The sequence below is a fragment of the Mesoplodon bidens genome (genome assembly GCF_964165515.1).
Source record: "Mesoplodon bidens genome assembly, contig: HAP1_SCAFFOLD_179, whole genome shotgun sequence".
NCBI lineage: Eukaryota > Metazoa > Chordata > Mammalia > Artiodactyla > Ziphiidae > Mesoplodon > Mesoplodon bidens.
Genome location: NW_027671490.1, coordinates 292,897 through 319,766, shown reverse-complemented (window position 1 = coordinate 319,766; position 26,870 = coordinate 292,897). Strand labels below are relative to the sequence as shown.

The 26,870-nt window shown below is 37.1% G+C and overlaps 1 protein-coding gene across 1 annotated transcript in view; it reads left to right on the top strand.

The window, feature by feature from the left end:
- LOC308611294 (E3 ubiquitin-protein ligase RLIM-like) overlaps positions 1–26,870 on the top strand; it is a gene marked incomplete at both ends in the record, with an annotated part of 67,938 nt that overhangs the window by 39,373 nt on the left and 1,695 nt on the right. The window lies entirely within an intron of this gene.

Below are 26,870 nucleotides of genomic sequence, written 5' to 3'. Positions count from 1 at the left end.
TTCACCATAGAAGCTAAAGATCTCAAGTACTTGTTTTCTCAGCCTCCTCTGAAACTAGGGCAGTAGCACAAAAACGGAATTCTATCAGTTGGATGCATATGCCCCAGATTTGCAATTAAAAGCTGCCAGTGAGTGAGTGGAAAACAGCAATTGTAGAATCTATTCTGGTCACACAAAAGAACCCTAGTGGAAGCAATATCCTCTTTCCAGCAGCATCTAACGTTCTGTGTTTGTGAGCTCAGCATTACAATCTGCAGAGTAATCAAGTAATCCAGCAGTAGTGGCAATCTCATCTTCACCACATCAGACCATGAAATAAGTTTAGACATTTCTCTTGGCTGATAGTTTACACCCACAATTCTCTGACTCTCCAAACCATTCTGTGAGCTACTCTATATCATTGTAATAAATTCATTTTCTTAAAGTTATCTAAGTTATATCATGTTGCTTAAAACCAAGAGTTCTGCTGATACACCAATTAGCATTTAGTAAGCATCTTCAATTGGCCTTATCAGACCCTAAAGGAAACTAGATAAATAGGATACAAACTCTGTTAGTGCATATGCTTGTGGGGGAAACTGTGATGGTGTTAGAGTAAACACATATATAATAAACCATGGGAGTATAGCTAAAATTTTGCTTTTCTTATGCTAATTGTGATTTCTTCTTTGTGGATTATTTAAGTAAAATGCTTAATTCCTGAACATTTGGATCTATTTTTAAATAATTTTGGTTACTGGTTTCTAATTCAACATCTCAATGGTCAGAAAGCATATTTTAATTTATTTCAGTCTTTGAAATATGTTGAGACTTGCTTTATGTACAACCATATAATTAATTTTGTAATATAGTCTATATATACTTGTTAAAAGTGTGATTTCCATCATTGTTGCGTAGAGCGTTTTATATATTTCAAATTGATTGAGTTTGGTATTTGTATTAAAAATCTTCCATGGACTTTTGGCTGGTTGTTCTACCTACTACTGAGAGAGTTGTGTTAAAATCTCCCACAAAGGGCTTCCCTGGTGGCGCAGTGGTTGAGAGTCCGCCTGCCGATGCAGGGGACGCGGGTTCGTGCCCTGTTCCGGGTAGATCCCACATGCCACGGAGCGGCTGGGCCCGTGAGCCATGGCCGCTGAGCCTGCGCATCCAGAGCCTGTGCTCCAAAATGGGAGAGGCCACAACAGTGAGAGGCCCGCGTACCGCAAAAAAAAAAAAAAAAAAAAAAAAAAAAAAAATCTCCCACGATGATTGTGGATTTACATATTTATTCTTCTTTTCCTGTCAAGATTTGCTGTATGAATTTTTAAAAACATTATTGTTTGTATGAAATCTTAGATTTATTACATTGTTTTAGAGAATTGATCTTTTATTCATTATGGTATTTGAAACAAATTCTACAGGTAAGCCATTTGAATAAGATAATTTAACAAGGTTGCTGAATCCAAGGTCAGTATTTTTAAAAATCAGTTGTATTTGTACAGACCAACAACAAATAGGATATTCAGAAAACGATGCTCTTGATGGTAATATCTAAAAAGTGAAACACATAAAAATAAATCTAATGAGAGATATGGAGATTTCTATATGCAAAATTATGAAACACTACTGAGAAAAATTAAAGGATACCTAAATAAAGGGATATACCATGTTCATGGACTGAGGGACTCAACTTATTAGAGAAATCAATACTTCACATATTAATCTCAGTTTCAATATAGTCAAGTCCCATTAATTTGGGTTTTTTAATTTTTGTTTTTGTGTTTGGCTGTTATATTTGTTGCATATTTGTTTGTTTGGTTTTTGTTTCTTTGTGGAGATTAACAATGGTTTTAAAATCACTGGGAAGTGTGTCCTCCTACAATTTAAAACTGCTACTCTCTTCCTCATTGATGCTTAAAATTTCATATTTAGATATATATTCTATAACTTTACCTTTCTTTGAACCTCTTAAATCTCACTCCTCACACTTCCCTGGGAGAGGCAGCACCTTAAAGCTTGTAAGCCATTTACATTTCAGTACAAGTTTGATATAAGTTTCCTAGAAGAAGTTTTGGTAGGAGGAGGAGAGAACAGAGATAAGAGGCACCTAAAAGGGCAAAGAAAAAAGAAAAGGAGTTCAATAAAGACAACCACAGATTGGAGAAAGACCAGCCTTTTGCTATTTCTCAATCCTTCTTAGAACAGCTCTGTTTATTGACATTCAGAAAAACAGATGACTGCAGTATTTCTGCTTATTGATTTACTTTATATTCCACTATAAGCCACTACCAATCAAGCAGTCATCATCTGCTTAATCCAAAGTTTTATTTTAAAATTGTTTTTTATGTTGCTTTTTAAGTTGATATGACATCTGGATTCTAAAACATGACATTCTGTTCTCTTTTGGATACAGGAAAAAATATTTTGATGTTTGAGACTGTATGATTAATTTTCCAAATGGTGGAAAGAGTATTGGATTGAGAACAGAGATTTTAATACTTCTTAATATTTAATATGCAATCATCTATCTTTGGTAAATTGCTTAGCTAAGCAGGCTCATAGTTTTCTCATTTGTAAAATGAAGGGACTAAAATATCTCATGAACAACGTGTTCTCAACCCCTTTAAGGGTACATGACTCTTAGTCACATGTTCATTGGATTACTCCGGAAATTCTTTGTAAGAATAAGACAGTATAATTTTAGATGACACCTTTCTTTTAATAACATCAATTAATTTTTTCTCAAAAATTTCCAGTTAAGCAGTAGAGATAAATATCTTTTAGATATGGGGATATCAATAAAGTCTGAAGTTTTACTAAGCTTACAGAGTTGAAAGTAAAAGGATAAGTATTGTCAATATCAATATTATCATTTAGAAAATGGTTTTTACATCTTATAGGCTTACTTCAGAAACAAATAATGTTTTAAGTCATCTCCAAATGCTCAAAGGGCAAATAATCTATTCTATATATGACAACCATAAAAACACAATACTTTGATTCCTTAAATATGATTTCTAATTCAAACTTACCCCTCATTTATTATAAAAAAGTTCATTCTTTTGATCTAAATTAATTTACTAAAATAGATATAAATTGTCTGTGCTAGATAATATTTTCAAATGTAACTTCCTTGTCTTACAATACCCTCATTTGAGACAGGAATATAATAGATGCATTATTAAAATGCCAGCTCTTTCTACAATCTAATGGTTTTCAAAATGACGTAGTCAATCAATAAATACTTATATCAAAAGTTACTGACACCAGGAACTTCCATGGTGGTCCAGTGGGTAAGACACTGTGCTCCCAATGCAGGGGGCCCGGGTTCAATACCTGGTCAGGGAACTAGATCCCGCATGCATGCTGCAACTAAGAGTCCACATGCTGCAACTAAGATTCCGCATGCCATAACTAAGAAGTCTGCATGCCACAACTAAGACCCACTGCAGCCAAATAAATAAATATTAAAAAAAAAGTTACTGAGACCAGTGGTTTTTAAATTGCAGTTCTTGGAGTTTGGGGATTTTGTCAAGGACACTTATGAGTTTATGAAAGAGTGGAGGATACAAATAATCAAAGCCACACTTATTGTGTATTTCAAAAAGTTATTGGGATTACATGTAAAATTTTGTTTGAAAGATTGGATATGTTGTATTAAACATTTGGATGTCACTGACTGTACAGACGCTTTTGAAATGTAGAGGTTAATAATAATAATAACAATAATAATGCACATTGAGCATTCATTAAATACCAGGCACTGTTTGAGTGCTTAAGAGACACTGTTATTTCATCCTAACATCAATCCAATGATCATTATCTCAATTTTACAGATGTAGAAATCAAGGCACAGGAAAATTAAATATCTGTCCCAGTTAGTAAATGAAAGAACAATAATCAAACTCAGGCTGTTTAACTCCAGTACGTTCACTCTTACCCACAACATTAATTCACTTTCTTAGGACCTCCTTAGAGTAGAAAAATGGACAATCTTAAAAGTCAGAAAAAAAAGAGACAAAATAGACTAAATGAAGTTTCTGATCAGAAAAGTAGCAATACAAAAGTGGTATTAAAAATATTCATCTGGTAATTAAAGTAAAATAAATAATAGGAGAACTTAACAACTTGGGTATTTGGGCTCATTCATTTATTAATGAATATTAATTGAGCTAGTTATCATCCTTTGTGATTAGGTTACATTAATGAACAAAGCATAAAGAAAATTCTGCCCCCTTGGACTTTCTAATGGATCCAGAGACTAGTTACCTTGGCCCAAAGACCTGGCCTAGGAGGATAGCAAGGAACCTACAGAGTGTTAGTTGAAAAAACATTCAATTTTTTTTCTATCTAAAGGCTATGGCAGAGATAGAAGAATGAGAAAATCAGAAAGCGGCACTAGGTTTGGAGAGAAAAATGATTTTGAATAGCTATCTTTCAAGGAATAGCAAGACATCCATTTATGAATATTTAGAAGGCAATTAGCAATACAAATTTGGGGCTTTAGTGAGAGTACATTACATGGATACCATAGCCATTGCCCACTGAGATAATAGCCAATCCAATGACAAGTTTTAGCTGGAAACATAAAATTGAACAAATAGTCTGATAGAGGAGAACCAGCACACAAAATACAGAAGTATGGTGAATTCCCAAAATAATGGAATGGGAAAAAATCAAAAAGAAGCACTCAAAGTAACAAACTGATTTGCTAAATATGTGAAAAGTGTAACAGGTAGTACATAGTCAACACAATTACAGCAAAAAGATAAGAGTCATCTGTGAGGAGCAAAAAACTCAAAAGCAATTGAGATTTTAAGGTAAATGAGACAGAAGAAGAACATTTGAATTTGGAAATTATAAAGCCATTACTGATGTGGAAAATAAAATCTTGGTGCAATGTGGAATGAAAGCAGGGTGAAAAGAGAACATAAAGAGTTTGTATATGTCATTTGTTTTGCACATATAATACAAGGAAGGGGAGGAGTAGACCATTAGGAAGAAGGGCATGCTTCATTTTGGTGGTAACTGCATCAAGAACACTAGAGGATTTTGAAACCACAAATTAGCTGAGGATTAGAGAAAACTTTACTTAGCTTTGGAAAAGCTGTGCTTCAAATAGCTTACGGATAGCCCAACTAATTCCTTAGTCTTTCCACTACTATATGCTGCTTCCAATAGAGTAATACAAACCTGTCACTTGTTTTTAATAATGCTTGCTCATTTCCCCAGCAGTTTTCTCTTAATCTACTATCTTTGACTTCCTTGCCTTAGCTTACAGTAACACTTTAATACAGGGACTATAACAATAATGCTGGACTCATTTATAATTCCATCTCTTCAAACACATTTTCCCACATGAAATGTTGTTAGGATTAAGTAAAAAAAAAGTAAAGTGACAAATAAGAAAACCCTCTTTTAAAAAGATTTTTTTAAAAACCTTTGCTCTGAAAGGCAGTTATGAATCACTGACAGCACACATTTGGGTATTAGCTAGGTGTAATAAAGTTCTCACACTCTTTCACTCAAGCTTTGTTTCAGTCCAATTGTGCCCTCTACAGTCTTATCAAGTGAATGAAGGTGACTTTAGCTTGAAAGGAATCTGATAAGTCTCTGATACTCAGTCCACACTTTTCACACACGAAAGCAATATTTGATTCTTTATAAAAATTTCCGACCAATTAAATTTGGGGGAACTCTCTAAGATAAAAGGTAATTAAATTTAACAAGTGGATACATTTGCTTGGCTGTGTGATGACCACTGGAAAAGAAAATAAAGTTTTATATAGTCTAATTGTGTCCTTCAATACTGAAAACTATTATTAGTGACAATGTTGAATTTTACCTGAGCCCTCGAATCCTGGAAAACAGCAAAAGTTAAGATATCTCTCTGCCCTTTGTGTTGTGGAAAATAGCTTAATCCTAAGAACCACCACAGATGCCTCCTCGTGTTTACCGATGGCAATGCCAGACAAAGATATTCCAAATTGCCATTTTTTTGTCTCATAAATTATCATCTGAAGTGTTTATTCCTACTAATCAATTGGAACAAACTGCTAATTAATCAAACTGTAAAGTTTCACTCCTTCCTCCAGGCTCCAGAACTCTGACTCACTGTCAGACTGAGTCAACATATAATCTCTCCTAAGAACAGGCTGACCTCAGGGTAAAATATTCTCTGATCTACCATCCACTCAAGCTACTCTTTTATCCCATTTTCCCACAGCCTACACTTAATACCCTTGTTACTTCCTCTCAAGAGAAGAAAAACCCCTTTTGATTAACCACTGAGAGGCTTGCAGATCTTAGGGTCACAGCATTCTCCCTAATGCAATAGTTCTCCTCCCCCAATTGCAATACACCCCTCCTCGCACTTAACCTTTTCAGTAAAGTTTCTACTTACTATGCTGGTATTGTTTGGGTTTTTTTTTAGTTGACATTGGCAACTGATAGAAGAAGTAAATATTGCTGCATCTGGATAAATGTGATAATGGGGGATTGAAAACTCTAAAATTTTAAATTAATTTTTATTGGAGTATAGTTCTTTTACAATGTTGTGTTAGTTTCTTGCTGTACAGCAAAGTGAATCAGCCATACATATACATATATCTGCTCTTTTTTAGATTTCCTTCCCATTTAGGTCACCACAGAGCACTGAGTAGAGTTCCCTGTGATATACAGTAGGTTCTCATTAGTTACCTATTTTATACATAGTAGTTATATATGTCAGTCCCAATCTCCCAATTCATCCCACCCACCGCTTCCCCCCTTGGTAACCGTAAGGTTGTTCTCTACATCTGTGACTCTATTTCTGCTTTGCAAATAAGTTCATCTCTACCATTTTTCTAGATTCCGCACATAAATGGTACTATACAATATTTGTTTTTCTCTGTCTGACTTACTTCACTCTGTATGACAATCTCTAGCTCCAACCATATCTCTGCAAATGGCACTATTTCATTCCTTTGTATGGCTGAGTAATATTCCATTGTATTTATGTACCACATCTTCTTTATCCATTCTTCTGTTGATGGACATTTAGGTTCCTTCCACGTGCTGGCTATTATAAAGAGTGCTGCAGTGAACACTGGGGTGCATTCATCCTTTCGAATTATGGTTTTCTCTGGATATATGTCCAGGAGAGGGATTGCTAGGTCATATGGTAGCTCTATCTTTAGTTTCTTAAGAAACCTCCATACTGTCCTCCATAGTGGCTGTACCAATTTACAGTTCCACAAAGAGTGTTGGAGGGTACCCTTTTCTCCACACCCTCTCCAGCATTTATTGTCTGTAGATTTTTTGATGATGGCCATTCTGACTGGTATGAGGTGATAACTCACTGTCATTTTGATTTGCATTTCTCTAATGCTTAGTGATGTTGAGCATCTTTTCATGTGTTTGTTGGCCACCTGTATGTCTTCTTTGGAGAAATGTCTATTTAGGTCTCCCACCCATTTTTGGATTGGGTTGTTTGTCTTTTTGATATTGAGCTGAATGAGCTATTTGTATCTTTTGGAGATTAATCCCTTGTCAGTTGCTTTGTTTGCAACTATTTTCTCCCATGCTGAGGGTGTCTTTTCATTTTGTTTATGGTTTCCTTTGCTGTGCAAAAGCTTTTAAGTTTCATTAGGTCCCATTTATTTATTTTTGGTTTTATTTTCATTACTCTAGGTGGTGGGTCGAAAAAGATCTTGCTGTGGAAAACTGTAAATATTAAATGATTTGGTTCATTCAGTGAATTATGAGTGTTAATGAATACATTACACAGTCCACAAAGAGTTTTTTAAGCATCTGCTGTGTGCTAGGGTTTCCTCTAATAGGCCACAATTAGAAAAATCTGTTTGCTCAAAAAGCACATAGGTCAGTACAGAAGACTAACATAAAACCATCATGAGATGCATTGATAGAAATGTACACAGAGTGCTATGTTTACATTTGATAAAGTCATTTACTATGAGTGCCTAAGGTCTATGGCAGGAAAATAATGTGACAAGAAAAGTTTTATAGTAAAGGTGATATCTGAGAAGACCATCAAAGAATAAACACGACTTTGTCAGACGAACAAACTGTGAAGAATCTGTGTTTGGCATTGGGAACAATGTGATCACAAAAAGCCCAAGTAATACCATGGTTCCTCTGGAGAGCAAAAGTAGTTGGAACTGACTCAACTGTAGCTCACATTTGTAAGACAACTGAAGGGGAGCTGGAAAGATGAGCAGATACAAAGCAGCACAGCCTTTTACAACTATGAAGGTTGGGGACTGCACAACTCCAGGGGGTACCATTCATAACAATGTCAATGTGAATGACACATGCTGGAGTTGTGTACAGCCCTGAGCAAGACCTCTGAGCAGGTACCAAATTAGTAGAGTATTTTTATGCCAAGTGTATAAGTTAGGATGCTTTTGGTAGCAAAAAATGGAAACCGAATCTGTCTGTCCTCAATTTTAAGAGGATTTTGGAAAGAATATCAGGGCTCATGTAACAGAGGAGGACCCTATGGGGCCTTCCTAGGATAGACCCCTCCCCCATATCCTCTACTTTAGCTCCTCTCTGAAGTGCATAGAAAACAGTATTTGATGCACATTTCCTGCTTTAGAGATGCCAAAATCCCCACCAAATGGAAGGTTTACTACTTTATGACGATAAGCACATAGCCCCCAGGCCTACTGGAGCCAAAGAATTGATAACCTTAACCCCTGGGACACTGTCCTGTAACCTCACCATCAACCAAACAGAGAACTGTGCACAAGCTGATCACATACACTGGGACTCCCCTCCCTCACCTTGCCTTTAAAAACACTTTGCTGAAACCCATCAGGAAAATGAGGCTTTTTGAGTACTAGCTGTCCTGGACTCTTTGTATGGCGCCTTACAATAAAAACGGCACTTTCTTTCACCACAACCCAGTGTCAGTAGATTGGGTTTACTGCATGTGGATAAGTGGACCCAAGTTTGCTTCAGTGACACTCACGGTACTGCTATGGGGCTTTTGCACAGCAATGGAAACCATAAACAAGACGAAAAGACAACCCTCAGAATGGGAGAAAATATTTGCAAGTGAAGCAACTGACAAAGGATTCATCTCCAAAATTTGCAAGTAGCTCACGCAGCTCAATATCAAAAAAACAAACAACCCAATCCAAAAATGGGCAGAAGACCTAAATAGACATTTGTCCAAAGAAGACATACAGATTGCCAACAAACACATGAAAGGATGCTCAGCATCACTAATCATTAGAGAAATGCAAGTCAAAACCACAGTGAGGTATCACCTCACACCGGTCAGAATGGCCATCATCAAAAAATCTACAGACAATAAATGCTGGAGAGGGTGTGGAGAAAAGGGAACCCTCCTACACTGTTGGTGGGACTGTAAATTGGTATAGCCACTATGGAGAACAGTATGGAGGTTCCTTAAAAAACTAAAAAAGAGAACTACCATACGACCCAGCAATCTCACTACTGGGCATATACACTCAGAAAGCCATAATTCAAAAAGAGTCATGGACCACAATGTTCATTGCAGCTGTATTTACAATAGCCAGGACATGGAAGCAACCTAAATGTCCATCAACAGATGAATGGATAAAGAAGGTGTGGCACATATATACAATGAAATATTACTCAGCCATAAAAAGAAACAAAATTGAGTTATTTGTAGTGAGGTGGATGGACCTAGACTCTGTCATACAGAGTGAAGTACGTCAGAAAGAGAAAAACAAATACTGTATGCTAACACATATACATGGAATCTAAAAAAACCCAAAAGGTTCTGAGGAACCTAAGAGCAGGACAGGAATAAACACAAAGACATAGAGAATGGACTTGAGGACACAAGGAAGGGGGAAGGTTAGGCTGGGATGATGTGAGAGAGTAGCATTGACATATATACACTACCAAATATAAAAAAAATAGAGAGCTAGTGGGAATCAGCCGCATAGCACAGGGAGATCAGCTGGGTGCTTTGTGACCACCTAGAGGGGTGGAATAGGGAGGGTGGGAGGGAGATGCAAGAGGGAGGGGATATGGGGATATATGTATATATATAGCTGATTCACTTTGTTATACAGCAGAAACTAACACACCATTGTAAAGCAATTATACTCCAATAAAGATGCTTAAAAAAAAAGAAAAAAGAAAAAGAAAAGAATGGAGGTTTTGTAAAGAAAAGGGAAAAGCCAAAAAGTGCTGGATATAATTGAGGATTTCTGTATTAGAGATTCTGCAGCACTGAAGTACAAGAAAATTGAGTACGGGGATGAAGATTTAAGAATGTTCAACTTTTTATGAATTTAATTCCTTTCACCTTTTTTTATGAGTAATGGTTACAATTTGAATTCCTTTATAAATTACTTTTGGGTGATTAACTGTGTTTTTTAAAATGCATCTCTTTACAAAGACTCTCTCTGAAATTTATTACGGTGGCCTAAATAAATTAATACATCTTGAAGGTCTTAGTGCTAAATCACCACGTTTAATTCCAAGAGAAGTTAAAAGGTAAAGAAAAATTAGTTTCAAAAATATTTTCAACAAGTTGACATTTATGAAAAAATTTGAAAGATGAGCAGCTATGGGCATACCACCTTATTTTACCTGATGAACTAATGAATATAGACTTCACACGTTTCCAAAGTACTGAACTGCCTTTTCTTCTATAGCAATCCTCAATATATACCAGGTTAAAAAAAACTAAGAATCTTAAATCATGATTTCTTCCCTAAAATCCCCTTTCTACTCATTTATAAATCCTCCTTAACATTAATTTTTTCCTATCATATTTCTTAGTCTTGATTATTTCATGTATTTGATGTACAAATGTACTGAACACTAACAATATGTACAAGATACTTTTTTTTAAAGCTACATGTTAGTTGACACTTTTGTGCTTGGCACTGGAAGATACACTGTTGGAAGATTCAGCCCCTGCACTCAATTTTCTCACAGGTTAAAGAAGATTCAGACAAGTAAATCCACAATTCAACACTCTGCTATAAAAGATATGAGAAAGGGTTGCCCAGGGGGTTTTGATTGTAAAGAGCAGGAGAAACTATCTTTTCCTGGGTATGGGAGGATTCCTAGAGGAGATGTTACCTGAGAAAAGGAAGATGAAAAGAAATTGCCAGGTGAATAAGGGTTATTTTTTAGCTTTTATTTCTCTTCAAACTCACAAAGAAAGGAAAACTCAAAAAAATAAATGAAGGTATATGACTCTCAGAGCTCCTTAGGCTCTTTGGTATCTATATTTGTAGCTGGAGATACATGTGCCACAATTATGTTCTAAGTGAAGGGAGTCTGCGTGTGTCATGCATCAAGCATGTAGCGCAAGCTCATGTTAATAAAAATAGCCATTCAGGCATAATCAAGGTAGAAAAGCAACAACTCACTACATATTCACTGATACGTTTCCTCTAGTCTCCTCTCCTGTGTTCCTTTCACCCACCCAAATGTTTTGGTGTGTAAGCTTTCCTCTCAAGACAATGGAGTCCACAGCATGGCCATCACAAGTTTGAGTGTTGAGCAATAGGTGAGATCCCTAGTGAATAATTATACCCAGTTGGAGAAGACTGAACAGTGCTTGGAGCCAGGTGAGAGAAATAGCGTTTGGCTTATCTGCTCTGAAATAATATCTGAAAGACTCAATCCATAAAGTTTCCATATGGTTGAAAGCAAGTTGAAGAGTGAACCCTGGGTCTTAACGTTATGTGTGTGTGTGTTTGTGTGTGTATGTTCTGATTCATCAAATGTTAGGGAGAAACATTTTTTTTTTTTTTTTTTTTTTTTTTTTTGCTGTACGTGGGCCTCTCACTGTTGTGGCCTCTCCCGTTGCGGAGCACAGGCTCCAGACGCGCAGGCTCAGCAGCCATGGCTCACGGGCCCAGGTGCTCCGCGGCATGTGGGATCTTCCCGGACCAGGACACGAACTCGTGTCCCCTGCATCGGCAGGCGGACTCTCAACCACTGCGCCACCAGGGAAGCCCAGGGAGAAACATTTTATGATAGAAAGAGCATTGGCCCCAGAGGCATGGGTTTAAAGTTCTATATCTGTCACTCTCTTGCCAGGAGGCTTTTTTAAAAGCTCATTTAATGACTCAGTTAATGCTTTTTTTACATTTGAAAAAGAATGAGGCTTTTTCCAACTTTAAAGTTTGATGATTTTATGGTCACTTTTATTTGCAGCTTTTTAAGACTCCCCATCTAAATAAACTCTTAGGCTCCATGACGTGTGCCCAACCTAGACATGCCGAAGGGGCTTTGAAATCCTGGCCTGCTTTCAGCCAACTTTATGCATTTATATCAGCTGATTTGTTACTTGATAAAAATGTTCAGGATAATGCAGTCACTTTTTTAAATGCTGTAGAAAAGACCACTTCAGAAACAGATTAGAACAGCCATGATAATGGACCGGAGTCCTGAGGCATTGAGCTGAGAATTCCATCTCCCCCTGCATGAGAGAGGCAGATCGTTACCCTCTACAGCATCTGAAGTTGGGGATTTGCTCCCTACCCCCCTAAATCTGGCTAACAGCTTCCCATCAGCCTACCATCTGTGAATGAATCTGGACCTGCAGATTTATAGTCTCAGTTGGTACCGTGTCTTAGGATGTGGAGGAGAGTTTGCTTTATTTTTCCCTAATGCTGCTTCTTCTCAATCTTAAGAGCTAACTCAAGATTTAGTGAATAATCTATACACACGTTACATGAGCTACTCAGATTCCCTCCCACATCGTGTCTTCCAGACTGAGGAGTTCTTCCAACCGCCTATTCTCAAACGGAAGTTCCTCCTCTCCCTCGATGATTTTTGCTTCCCTCTGTATTTTAAGGTGTACTTATCAAAACTTCCTAAGAACTTCTAGGTTCAAACAAATTTCTATTTTGTCCAAGGGTAAGACAATACCTTTCACTTTGTTTCCAATATCCTTTGTGATAATGTCCAACAAATTTGGTCAGTGTTGGTTTCCTGGTCGTAATCTTAGACTGAACCTTCAGGCAACGGAGTCCTTAGGCTTTCTTCCGCAGTGATAATCAGTTCTCAGGGTCTTCCATCTCATAGAAGAGTTTCAATTATTTTACCTGAACTGTTTCTCCCTGCTCTCATTAGAGCTCCTCTGCTCATTTCAACTCCTCTTCATCCTACTTTGATGATATTTTTATTACCTGGAAGAACTTAGTTCTGTGCACAAATTTGGAAATTCTCCCATGGTACTTCATATCTTGATCCCTTGAAAAAAAAGTTAAATAAGGCCGGTTCAATATGCCTTCTTAGGGGTTCCTATTATAAACCCTTTTCCTTCCAGAGAAAATGATCATTTATCCCAACTCTTCATTTACTCTCTAAGATAATTCTCTCTCCATCTCAAAACATTGTCTCTAATCCCAAGAAAACTCAACTATTTAGCTTTAGTGAGGTGTAATTGATATATAATAAACTGTACACATTTAAAGTAAAATAAATAAATAAACTCTCAACTATTTCTAAACTTCCAAGTATATATAGATAGCTGATTACTTGTGACCTCTCACAAATGGGCCTGTTCCACTCAACTAAAGACAACTATGCCGCAGAAATGCACTCAGTCTGTGTAGACTACAGATCTAAATGTCTACCCACTCACGGTGTCATAATATATACTTAATAAAATGCTCTGTAATATTGATGACTGTGGTCTTTAGTGTCCCATGAACCTAAACATGTTGATTAACGGAGTAACATGTAGATTTCACTGTGTGTTATTTACAGGAGCTTTATTTTTATTAAGGTCATTGCTAGAAAAATATGTTTCTGCTAATAGTATTTATACTATACATCAAAAGTTAAAGTTATGATTTTGGCAAGATCAGACTCCTGATACTCACTTATTTAGTACTGCCCAGTAAATTTTCAATATTAGAATTCTTTATCGATGAAGAATAAAGAATTCATGATACTTTTATTATTCACCTTTTACATTTGTTTCCACTAAGAAGCATTTTCACAATACATGCATATGAATATTTGTGGATTATTTTAACGTATCTTTCACAATGTTAAAATCTCTTTCAAGACCCTTTTGCTGTTAAGAGGTCTTACCTCTTTAATAATAGATGATAGATGATTTATTGTCATATTTGCTAATGAAAAGGAAAACCATGGCCAGAATTTGTGATGTCACTCTGTAGACACATATGCATGGAAATAACCTGTAGGTGTTACACACACACATATATAGTCCTATATATATAAGTATATATTTTTATATGTATATATTGTGCATACATATGTATGTATATGTATATGTGTGTGTATATACTCACTTATCTTTCCACCCTCCCATATATGCATCCATTGATCTATCTAGCTATCTTCCAACACACAGTACCCCTACAATGATAAAATAGGATCAGAGTTTCATAGAAATATAGAGCCCAAAAGATCCTTAGACAGTTAAAAAACAAAGAATGTTATTCTTAGAGGTGTAACTCTCCAAGATAGCACCAGGAGAAAGAACTCAGCTGGAACCTAATCCCCATATTCCAATTACAAGTTCAGTTTTCATTCCACCATACCACACTGTCTTTCGCACAGATATCTATTAAACAGATGGATAGATACTGATCCTTAGAAGACAGTGTCAGTGCTGAAACTATTTTCTGTACTGAACACCCTGCTGTCAACTAAATTCTCGTTTGAGTTTTGAAGTTTACTGATGGTTTCTGTCAGTCCCAAGCCCTCCTAGGCATTTTTACACATAATCAATATGAGGGGAACTTCCTGTCTGGCATCAATCAGTTCTTTAAACAACAATTATCTATTAAAATATTGTTCTTAAGTCAGGAAAAATGGATGTTAGTGTCAAACACAGCTTTGCTCACTCTCACACACACTCACGCAAATTACAAATAGTATTCGACTGCTCTATATTTCAGGCTATTCAATAACTAGATAAATGAAATATACTTTCTGTCTACATAATTTTTTTTACTATGCCAAGGCATACACACTAGTTGTTCCCTGCAGTACCTGCCAAATGCAACTAAATTTGCAACAGAGTTAATCACTGGCGCAGCTGAATATTTTAAGAGATTTCTCCTCTAGTAGAAAATTCATCTTTTTTCCAAGAAAAGGGCATTTACCCACTCCTTCATCTCCAACTGAAGTAGTTCCGTGATTTCCTTCCTTTCTCTGATTTCCACGCTCCAATTCCCAAAGACAAGCTCATCTCTGATGACCTTTCAGTCTATGAGTATTTGGGGTAGGAGTGGGGGTAGTCCACAGTTAAAATAAAGTTTGTATACAATCACTTTCTATGTTGTTATGAAATTATTCTAAGCTTCCCTAATAATAAACTTACAAAGAAGCCATGCAAATGGTTCAGATGTGCATATGGAGATAACTATTATCTAGAAAGCATCCAGATTTCTTAAAAAGCCAAAAGAAAGAGACTGACTCACTCAGGATATATGGAAATATAAGTGAGGTAGGTGGGCTAGAGTGTATGTCATTATCAATAAAGCCCTAGGAGAAAATCATAATTTGAAAAGAAACATGCACCCCAAAGTTCACTGTAGCACTGTTTACAATAGCCAAGACATGGAAGCAACCTAAATGCCCACCAACAGATGAATGGATAAAGAAGACGTGTCATATACACACACACACACACACACACACACACACAAACACACACATATACACACACAATGGAATATTACTCAGCCATAAAAAAAGTATGAAATAATGCCATTTGCAGCAACATGTATGGATCTATCATACTAAGTGAAGTAAGCCAGACACAGAAAGACAAATATAGGGGCTTCCCTGGTGGCGCAGTGGATGAGAGTCCGTCTGCCGATGCAGGGGACACGGGTTCATGTCCCGGTCCGGGAGGATCCCACATGCCGCGGAGCGGCTGGGCCCGTGAGCCATGGCCACTGAGCGTGAGCGTCCGGAGCCTGTGCTCCACGGCGGGAGAGGACACAGCAGTGAGAGGCCCGCGTACCACAAAAAAGAAAAAAAAGAAAAGAAAGACAAATATAATATGATATCACTTATATGTGGAATCTAAAAAAAATTATACAAATGAACTTATATATGAAATAGAAATAGACCCACAGACATAGAAGACAAACTTATGGTTAGCAAAGGGGAAGGGGGTGAGGGATAAATTAGGAGTTTGGGATTAACATATAAACACAACTACATATAAAATCGAGGGCTTCCCTGGTGGCGCAGTGGTTGGGAGTCCGCCTGCCGATGCAGGGGACACGGGTTCGTGCCCCAGTCCAGGAGGATCCCACATGCCGCAGAGCGGTTGGGCCCATGAGCCGTGACCACTGAGCCTGCACATCCACAACAGGAGAGGCCACAACAGTGAGAGGCCCACATACTGCAAAAAAATAAAAAAATAAAAATAAAATAAAATAAAATAAAATCTATAACCAACAAGGACTTCCTGTATAGCATAGGGAACTATATTCAATATTTTGTAATAACCTATAAGGGAAAAGAATATAAAAAAGAATATATATGTGTGTATATATATATATATATATATAACTGAATCACTTTGCTGTATACCAGAAACTTATACAATATTGTAAATCAACTATACTTCAAGAAAGAAATTAAATTAAATTAAAACTAAAAAATAAAATAAACCCCTAGATATATTTTTGCATAACTGAATTAAATTCTTAAAACCCCAAAAATGAATGTTTTCACTGAATTTGAGAAATGAAGTCTAACTTAAATCTTGGGTTTAGAATTAATTTGATTCATAATGGAAGGAAGTTAGAAAATAACATTTATTAAGAACAACACTGTTTAGCAATCCTATATGAAGATATAACACACAAAATATCTCCTATTACTTCCCTGTTAGAAGAGCTCTTTGCTTTAATACTTACACTACAGAGAATTTAATTAGTTCTCAATCAAATATTCTTCAGCCAGTGATTATACAGCAATAAAACATATTTGCATCTGCAAACTCAAGGTAACTTTTATAAGAACACAGTGGTTGGAGAAAATCTTGAGTTACATTCCAAATACATTGGGTAAAACTTCAGATTCCTGTGTAGACATTTTGAAAAGCCTGCAAAGTGTCACAGAAGAGGATGTGCAACTCTGATGTTACTGGGGTTAAGAGAGGCCATGTTACTGCAAAGCAATGTTTGTTAAAACCATATTAATTATTAGGTGATTAGGATATGATGATTTTAAATATCTATATTATAACAATTTTTTGTTTCTTTTGTTTCATTGCATTTCAGGCAATTTGTTGGGGTTGTTGGGCAAACATATAAAACATATTAAAGGTTTCCATTAAAATAATAGGAAATTTTTTCCTGGTTACATTTTAACAAAAACGGCTTCATTTTTACAAATGGCTTCCTGACCTTAAGCAGGAGACACCTTTACGTATAGTATCACATTTACTTTATTTTACATAGAATGTCACTAAAGTTTACCACAACCCATTTAGTTATCATTGCCTTTTACAAATAATGAAACTAAAACTGAGAGATTAAATAACTTACCCAATGTCACACAGCCCATGAGCGGGGGAGATCAGAATCCAATTCAATAGCCTTTGAATTTTTCACTATATAGTAGGACCATAGTTCAACTAATCAGGTATTTATTGAGTTTCTAACAGTGCATAACATTTGGTGTTAGGCATTAGAGGGGCACATAATGATGCCTACTTCTTGAATCACTACAGTTTACAATCTAGTAGAAGGCAAGTGCACACATTGTTCTATTTAAGAGTCTAAGAGGAAACAGGAAGGTGAAAAATGGCAAATATTTATGCAAACAGGAGTTTTACAGGCCATCTTGAAGGGCAGTGTATTTAATACAGGACTAGAAGGGTACAGATACTGCAGAGAGGTTTGATATGAACTAGGGCATAAAGGGTAGGGCATCGCAGGCACAGATTACAATGTGAACAAAGGCATGGAACAAGTGACAGCACATGCAGAGAGATGTAGGTAAGGAAAGCCTGGAAGGTATTGAAGAAAACAAGTATACATGATACTTGTTAAAGGTAGCAAGGATAAGTCAGGGAGACTACTACAGAGGGGCTGTGTAGTAGGAGAGGGAGACGGGGCTCAACTCCTAATATAATAAGAACAAGTAGAGATATAAAGGCAAGGAGCAGGGTGGGGGTCAGTGGATAGAAAATTACTAAGAGGAAACATCAGGGGTAAGGAGAATTCTGGCTAAACCAATTTGACAGAATTTTTTTCTGTAGTCAGGCTAGGGTGATAAGACATGAAGGGTGAGGGATAAAGAGTTTGATCATATATCAAGGGTAGAGGATTTTTGCTAAACTGACCCACCAGAATTCATGTAATACTAGTCTAAATGGGCCAAGGACAGAGCCTAAAGTCAGGGACTAGTTAGAAAAAGGACTCAGAGAAGGCTGACTCACATTTGGTCAAAGAAGAGTGCTATGGTCTGAATATTTATGTTCCCTCAAAATGTATATGTTGAAATCCTAACCCCCCAAATTGGTGGTATTAGGAGGTGGAGCCCTTGGAAGGTGATTAGGTCATGAGGGTGCCACCCTCATGAATGGGATTAATGCCTTTTATTTCATATTTTTTGTGACTATTATTATTATTTTCATTGAAATATAGTTGGTATACAATATAAGCTACAGCTGTACAATATAGTCATTTGCGACTTTTAAAGGTTATACTCCATTTATAGTTATCATAAAATATTAGCTATAGTCCCTGTGCTGTACAGTATATCCTTGTAGCTTATTTTATACATAATAGTTTGTACCTCTTAATCCCCTACCCTCTCCCCTTCCCTCTCCCCACAGGTATCCACCAGTTTGTTCACCACATCTGTAAGTCTGTTTCTTTCTCGTTATATTCACTTGTTGGTTGAATTTTTTAGATTCCACAAGTTCCTTCATGAATGGGATCAATGTCTTTTAAAAGAGGCTCCAGAGAGCTCACTAGCCCCCTTCCACCATGTGAGGACACAGCAAGAAGGTTCTGGCTATGAATCAGGAAGAGGGCTTTCACCAGAATAAGACCAGGCTGCTATCTTGATCTTGGACTTCAGGCCTCCATAACATTACAAAATAAAATTCTGTTGTTTATAAGCTGCCTAGTCTGTGGCATTTTGTTAGAGCAGCCATAATGAAAAAAGACAGAGAGAGAATCTTTGTCCTTCCTTCCTCCCTTCCTCCCTCTGGCCTTTCTTCCTTACTTTAACTTATTTCACTCTCCAACGCATATTCATTTAGTATCTACTTTAAGGAACTGAATAGGTGGAAAACACAGGTTGAGCTATAAAGATCACTATTCTTATAGTATACAGTTTATTGGAGGAAGAGATAAGCATCTGTGACAGAGCATGACATGCACAATTTTATTTTAGATAAACTGGTCAGGAAGACCTTTCCATGGAAGTGACATTTAAACTGTAGTTTGAAAGATGAAAATGTAGTAATGTTGGCAAATCTAGAGTGATTTTTGTAAGGACTTACTACACATTTTACTTTATTCTATATGCAATAAGTTGTCAAATGTGTTTGAAGATACAGGATGCATTCTAATAGTGTGGATAAGAGCTTGCATTTAGCCTGAATATTAAAGAGGCCCCAGGAAACCCGACCATAAGGAAACCCAAACTCTGCTCCCAATACAAATGCTACTTTTTAAAAAACTTTCACCCTTTGGTCAACCTACTGTCCACTGAATTTGTTGAGGTTTGTGGATATTAAGACTTAAGCAAGAGAGGCAACTTGATTATAGTACAGTAGTTTGAATTTAAGCAAAATGGTATGCCTGAAATGTAGGGGCCTTTTTGTAATGTAATTTGAAAATGTGGTGAGTTTCTTTGAATAGGCAACCCAGACTGACCATTCAATGACTCTCCATAAGAGCGACTACAACACCCCATTAGCACCATAAAAGGGAGAGTCGACATGACAGAGATGTGAGGTGACCATTTTTACCCACACCACACGCTGCGATTGTGGTTACACCTACTGGTGTAAATACTTGGTGAAAGAGGCAGTGCACCTCCCTGTGACTGCAGGCTACTGAACAAAATCACCAACCTCCCTTCAATAGGAGCATATAAAATTCTAGGCCTGGAGAAGAACAAGTAATAAAGTAACTATTTACTCTCCCTGAGTTCATTATCCTCTTCTCTTCTCCCTACTGGGTCGAAGGAAGGCAGAAGATAACATTAAAGCTCATTTTCAGGGTCTGCATGTTCAGTTGTACAGGTGGTGCACTGCATATTTATAGGAGTGTCATTCACTTTCTTCTTTACATGAATGGTGCCCCCTGGGAGTTTTAGAGTGCACAACCTGTGAATCTGTATATGGCAGGCCTGCTTAATTTGGTTTTGCTCATATATTGTGAGCTTTTGTGTTGCTTATTCATTTTGTGTTCTCTGTGTTCATTTGTTTTGAGAAACAAACCTGATATCCGTTTCATCCTTGGAACCGTAAAATTCATCTTTAAATATATCTATATAGGTAACAAACAGAATATTATTTATGTATATGTAAGTTTATTTATTTATTACAATAATCTAGGAGGGAAGACTTTACAAATAAACAAATGTGCAGAAATATGAACTAACTTGCTTGTGAATAACAGACCTGGAGCATGCCTCAGAGAAAGTGTGTAAAATGGCTCAAAACTAGAGAATGCATAGAAGCAAACTAACCACTGACACGGCACTAATAGAAAAGCTATCAAAAGTCTAAATCTGAGCAGAACCAGGAAGAAAGGAAATCATAAGAAGGATGAGACCTTGCTAAATAAATACATTTTTATTTCCATAATTAGAGGTAAGCATAAGGAGGAGATGAAACTAATTCCTAGTGTCAAGCCTATGTAAGTGGAAAGGGTGTGATTTCAATTAACAAGAATTTCATGTTTAGATTCAAAAAAGTATTTGTGTCAAAGAATCAATTCCAGTAGATTCCATGAGACATGCATATTTATATTCATTTTTCTGCATCAATGCTTTCAAGCTTTTAACCCATCCTTCTGGTGGGAAAGAAAAAAACATAAAAATATGAAATATATTATCAAGCTTTAATTATGTTTACTTCTTGATTTAAAATTAAATTTTATTAAGTTAAAACGAAGATATTCTAGACTAACTCCAAAGCAGAATTGAAATGGCACACGATAATGAACAAACATGATTCAAGCATCTCATTTAACTGAGATTTTACTACATTTGTGTAATGATGTCTGATATTGTGTTTTCATTAAACATAGCAGACTAGAGCGAAACAGGGAGAGTCATCCTATAGACCTTGTTTGAATCTGAACATATTATCTATTACTGTAACTTTGAGAAAATCACTTAATTTGCATCAGCCTCCATGCCTTTATCTCTGAGAATAGTAATACCTATCTTGCATGGGGCTTGAGATCAAAGAAGTTAAAACACAAGCAGAGTGTCTAGCAATTACAGTTGCTCACTAAATAGCTCTTGATATTACCAATGGTCTCTGATGTGGGAAAACTATTACATAATAAAAAGATCCTTAATCAGGTATCTTTAAAATCAAGCTGAATGCAAAGAACTTCAGATTTTATGTCCTCCCTTTTTTTATTTTTACCCAGAGAATAATGCAATTCAGAAAACAGAGGGAGAGATTAATTTCCACTTCAACTGAAAAGTCATCATTATAAGAGTTTTTTCATCATGTGCTATAGTACATTAAATATAACCATAAAATCTTTGTTACCTCTCTATTGAAAGGTAGAATGGGGTGTCCCACTTCTTGAATATGGGCTGATCCAGTGGCTTATTCAATCAACAGAATGCAAGAGAAAAGGTGTTCTTGCACTTGTGAGGTTAAGTCATAGGAAGCCTTACAGATTCCAGCCAAGTCTCATGAGATGTTTATTTTGGGTGAAGCCACTCACTATGTAAGAGTTCAACTACTTTGAGATATCCAGGTTGCTAAGACTCCAAAACTACACCGAGAAATTTCATGGAGAAAGACAGAGACAGAGAGAAAACCAGCCCCAGATTTTTCAGCCTGTGCAGCCCAACTCAAGTCCCAGATTTGTGAATGAAGATGCCATCTTGGTTGGACATTTCAGCACCAAAAGATGTGACTCAAAGAAAACTTAGCCAGAACCAAGGCCCCAGACATATGACACCAGTCAAGTTGTCTAATCTATCTCCAATCATTCAAGCCACCACAGCTGAGGCCCAGTCATGATGGAGCAGAGATGAGCCATCCCCAGTATTCTTTATCTTTATTCTTAGCTCACAAAGTCCTGACTATAACAACATGGTTTCTATTGTATCTACCACTGCGTTTTGGACCGGTTTGTTATACTGCAATAGGTATGTGGAATATATGTCTTGATCATTTCTTACAGTTCTAAAGCCACAGAACTCCTTTTACCCATATTCAGGGAGAATGCTATCTCTTGCTTATTTTCAGTCTCCCTTTGAGTCATAGAATCTGTTCAGAAGCTTCCTTGGACACAGTCAGTAAAAGAAAACTCTTGATTACAAAACTCCATTATTACAACCAGGATAAAAGAACAGCCAAATCTGCTCACACACACCCCGTTTTTTCACCACATCATAAACAATGGATTGGCCAAATTTTTAAGTGCTTTGACTCTGATTGAAAGTAAGCAGCTTTCCATCTTCAACCTCTTCCCCTCCAACTCAACTTAGAGTGATGCTCTAGTCAACCTCCGGACTTCCTGATGCACCTCCCATCTCTGAAATGAGACGTGAAGAAAAAACGTCTTCAGAAGAGTTCTGATATCAAGACAAGGGATAGAACAAAGGCCAAAGCAGCAATATTGCCATCCAGAGGAAAAACTACTGAACCTACACTGCAATACTCAGAAGGAAAGTCAAGACATGAGAGAACTAAGTGTAAAGCACAGCTATATTGGTGGCTTCTATTTAAATAATCAAGGTCAATAAGTAAGTCTCTGGGATGATGATCCCTATACACTGTTACTTACACCAGAATTGGGACATAACCAGGAACAAGTAGTTCAGGAAGCTAGAGTCACTGACACTGAGAGCCAACTACAGGGAACACCAAACATCCGGGGCTATTAGTTCATGTGCTTCTGTACCTAAATTTGGAATGACTGTAAGACTTTCTGAATCTTCAGGTAACTTGCATACTATTCTAATCAAAAGCAGTCATGCTCCCTCTTAAGCTAAACCATACAACTTCAGAATCAGGTGTTACTTCTTATTGGTACCACTGTCCACTAAGCAAAGACAGAAATACAGAAGTAATCCTGACCCCTGCCTTTCCCTCATATTCCCCCTCCCCATTTTTCCCTCTTTCCCATATATTACTAGGTTTAATCAGTTCTGCTGCCTAGAGATCTGTTAAAGTCCTTCATTTTAATCATATTCCTTTGCCCTGATTCAGATCCTTGTCATCACTAGCCTAGGCTGCCCTCTATCTATTTCTGCCCCTCCCATCTAAACTGTTGCCCTTCATATTCATCCTCAACACTACTATCAATATTATTTCTAAATTGAAAATTTGACCATCAACTGTCTAAAGACTTCAACATCTTTCCATTGCACTAATGATAAAGTCCAACTTCTAAACATGTCATAACGATCTCCATTTTTTGGCCTTGCTCTGCCAATTTAACTAATGTCTTTTTTTAGTAATTAAAATCTACTATCCTTGTTGTTTTACGAGTGTGAGTAGTTGCTGTTCTCACTTTTGAAAATATTTCCCCCTTTCATTCACTTAGGAAACTCCTATTCATCCTTTCAAACCCAAAGGCAGTGAAACCGATTTTCTCTCTCACTCAAATCACTTTCTCCTCAAAACTGTAATTTTACCTCTGGTAGCTCAATTGTTTGTTATACTCTAATGACAACAGATTCTTAAGTATACTCATCTTTGTATCTTAATATCCGATAATATGACTGACATTTAACAAACGCTAAATATACTTGACACTTGAATTGATTGAATTGAATTAAACTGAATCAATCACTCTCAAGAACACTAACGATTGTTAGGGTTTCCTGCATCAAGAGTACAAATCACGCTGAATTTCCATAATACTGCTAGTTTTGATTGAGGCACAGTAAACAAGTTTACAACAGATTTCCCCTGTGAAAAGAATAACTTCAGTAAAAGATAACATATACACTCAGAAGTCCATAAAGGAGGCAGGGTAGTCTAGGGGATTCTGTTCTCATCCAAAGTCTTGCTGAGATTTGATACAGAGGGGAAAGATTGATTTTTCTAGCTTAAGTTAAACGAGGCATGGAACAAATGTCAAAAGCAGGACATAGACTTAGATTCTTCACTGTCACACCAGTAAAGTTACCATCCTTCCATCTCCTTGAGAACAAACAAGAAAGCCTGCTGTGGACCGTGAACAAAACAACAACCGTGAATTTACACAGCTCCTTAAACTTCTAAGCTGTGTCCTGAGAGTGAATTAGAGGTCTCCTCCAGATAGCATTGCAAATGAGCGTTATTTTATTTTCACCAAGCCTTTCAGGTGATACATGCGACAAAATCAGCAGGGTCAGTACTCACTGTGGCAGACAAAGTAACTATTATGTATCTGTCCTAAAAGTTCCTGTGATGTTCTGGCTAGTTTTGCTTAAGGACTATTTATAATATTTATGAGAAAGGAGGACAAAAATGAACGTGATGCTTTTGTGGAGAAGGAATTCCCTGGCTGAGCAGAAAAGCCTGCCAAAGTTTTGGTGTTTCTTGTTTGTTTGAAACAAGACTGAAGGACCATATAATGCAAGATGAAGCCATTAACAGTTAAAAGGGAGAGGACACACTAAAGAGACTCAGCCAGGGCCCTGGTAAATTATCCAAAATTGTGGGCTTTCTTAGTGAGAGTCTAGGATTTGAGAAATTCATGAGGAGAAAAGGCGGAGGTCCCTGGGCACCTGAAAATGAGAATTGCTGCATTGAACTAGGCTGACTTTGGCATGGCATTTTGAAGAAGGCAGTCCTATGGAATGTAACGAATAAATAGAGCATATCAGAGCCTGAAAACCTGAGAATAGGCTCATGTGGGTGAAACGAGGTGAAGCACGGTGCTTGGTACACTATAAACCCTCAGTAACATTGGCTGGTTTTGAATGAAATGAAACCTAACCTGAATCCAGTCCCTACTCGGTAACAGCGGGGAAGATAATGGGTGCCTAGGCAACGTCTAGCAAGTTCTGGGCTCGAGGCGGCTCCCAACTGTTGCGTCACCAGGGGCCACAGAACTGAGTCGGGAAGGGAGAAGGGAGGAATGTGTGCGGAGGGTCATCCGACTGAGTCGGAACCGGACACTCTGGCAGGAAGTAGAAAGCGAAGAAAACGAAACGACCATTGGTGAATTTCAACAGCACGTCGTGAATTTCAGATAATTTTCCACTTGTTTATTAAGATGGAAAACTCGGATTCCAACGATGAAGGAGATGGAGTTTCGGCCCAACACATAAGTCAAACGGACCGATTGGTTCGGGAAGAAGATTTCTCCAGGTTCGTAAATAATCTGAGTGAAGAAGATTACGAACTTATGAGAGACAACAATCTTCTAGGCATTCCAGGTGAAAGTACGGAAGAAGAGTTGCTGAGAAGACTTCAGCTAATTAAAGAAAACGCACCACAAGACTCAGATGAAAATACAGGTATATTCTGCTTTTGGAGGGAATAGCATGGGATGAATAAGGAACTTCATAATAGGAAATAGTAACTTCATAATAGGAAATAGTAAATTATACAGAAGTGACTTACATTCATTTGGTAAGTAACTTCTCATAAAAAGAACTGGCATTTACTTGATTTTTGGTGAGCATGTCAAGGTCTGTTTGTTTGTTTTCCTGATTCACATTTGGGTTGTTTTAATTGGGAAACAGTGCAAAGTAGCCTATTTGTATTTTTCTTGGTTTTCTACCTCAACTGAAAGTCCCTCCTACTTCCTGAATTATTTTTTCTACATAGACATGTAAAAAAAGCAAACAGAAATAGTCTCCACTGGGGACAATTGTGCTCTCTTCAACACCTGGGGACATTTGACAATGGCTAGAGATATTTTTGGTTGTCACAGGGGAGGCATGGGTGTTACTAGCATCTAGTGGGCAGAGGCCAGGGATGCTGCCAAATATCCCACAATGCACAGGATAGCTCCCCAAAACAAAGAATTGTCCAGCACCAAAATGTCAGTAGTGCTAAGGCTGAGAAACCCTGCTCGGACCTCAGGTCTGGTGCCTTCCCTTCCAGTGTGAAGTAGAGGATTTTGCTGTCTAATGAAGAGGATACTATAATACTCTGGCTCTTGAATATGGTCTTATATGTACCATGCTAGGTTCAGTCTATTCATTTGATCTGACCTTCAATTTAATGTCAATTAAATATCTTGCTAACATTAAGAAGTATTCAAAATGCAAACACTTTTAAACCTATAAAACTTGTTTATGTTTGGGCAATAACCTTATATTTTAAAACAGCTTATCTATTATCAAAAGCACATAAGTGAAGAGCCTAGAAGTAGTCATGTTGGAGACTAATGAAAATTAGACAATAATGTAAATTGAACTAAACTACTAGCATTGTACCTTAACTGGTGTGTACCTTGTTTAATTGCATTAGTGTTTTGACAGTGGACTGAAAAATAAGTCTCTTGACATTCCTCCGACAGTGGTACACAGGGCTGTGTATATGATGAAATACTGAAACATAGACTTCCTCTGGATTCCCTTTTTAAAAAATTCTCTAAGTTTATCTAGGATTAGCTCACTCTTTTTGGATGGAATCGAAACTATTCTACCTTTACTTATAAAGCTACACAGTGCAGTTTATAAAATATTAACTCTATAAATGTGAAATCAGTTGAAAACACCTGAGTATTTAAGTTCTCATTTTTTGTTTGTTT